This window comes from Geospiza fortis, unplaced genomic scaffold (assembly GCF_000277835.1).
Source record: "Geospiza fortis unplaced genomic scaffold, GeoFor_1.0 scaffold27, whole genome shotgun sequence".
In the NCBI taxonomy this organism is placed as follows: Eukaryota; Metazoa; Chordata; class Aves; order Passeriformes; family Thraupidae; genus Geospiza; species Geospiza fortis.
Genome location: NW_005054329.1, coordinates 4,049,057 through 4,050,012, shown reverse-complemented (window position 1 = coordinate 4,050,012; position 956 = coordinate 4,049,057). Strand labels below are relative to the sequence as shown.

General features: G+C 52.5%; 1 protein-coding gene across 1 annotated transcript in view; it reads left to right on the top strand.

Moving 5' to 3' along the window:
- Positions 1–956, top strand: part of BARHL1 (BarH like homeobox 1) — a 2,474-nt gene that overhangs the window by 992 nt on the left and 526 nt on the right. The window lies entirely within an intron of this gene.

Here is a 956-nt window from a genome sequence, read left to right as displayed (position 1 = left end):
GCTCGTTCCGCCTGCTCGGCCAGAGCCAGGATTTCTGGTTGAAGGGTTTCACTCCCCGGTGGCTCAATTAACCGGATTATTGTCTTCCTACAGAGAGAAATCAGCTCGCGTTCGGCTCCAGCCTTGTCCCTACTCAGCCCCGCCACCAGCAAATTTAGCATAAACCCTTGTAAAAGAAAATAACAACAAACCCAAACGCCGCCGATTTGTATAAATCGAACCTATTTGCTCCATAATCTCCTTTAGGAGATAGGAGAAGGCGAGCACAAGCAGGAATTTTTTTTCCCCCTTTTATTTTTGTTGCTGCTCTGTAATTTTCTCATCACCTTCCAACATTTTGAGGCGTAAATTCCCGCATCGCTCCGCCGGCGCGTATGCACCGACCGCGCTAACGAACGGCCACCAACCCCTCTCGTTCGGCCTTTTTTAAAGAAAAAAACAGGGTTAAACAGGGGTTTGCGAAGTGCTTTGCCCAGTATTTCGTTGTGCGCCCTGGAGAAGGGAGGTTTGCTGCCTGCCCCGGCAGCATCCCCGGGAGGACGGAGGATTCTCCGAGGAGGGGAGAGGCAGGACCAGCACCGCAACATTCCCCTCCAAAAAAAAAGAAAAAAAGCGGGTTCGCAATTTTCGGTTTTGGTTTGTTTGTTTTGGTTAAAAAAATAAAAGAGAGAGAGAGAGGTAGATAGAAAAAGAAGGAAATAAAAAATATCCAAGCACCAAGAAAGCTTTTTGAGTTTGGAGGAATACGCCCAGAGGAAGGTCCTGCCCTGAGAGAAAGGAGGGGTGAGGGGGATCAGGGGGGTCCGGGCAGGAGGGCGGCGGGGCCGGGCCGGGGGTTCTCTCGGCACAGTCTGAGGTTCCTGCTCCGATCCCAGACCCTCGGGACGGGGAAAAGCCGGGCCCGGCTCGGGGAGCCCCTGAGTTCCCTTTGGCAGCCGGGGTTAAAATTTACCGGG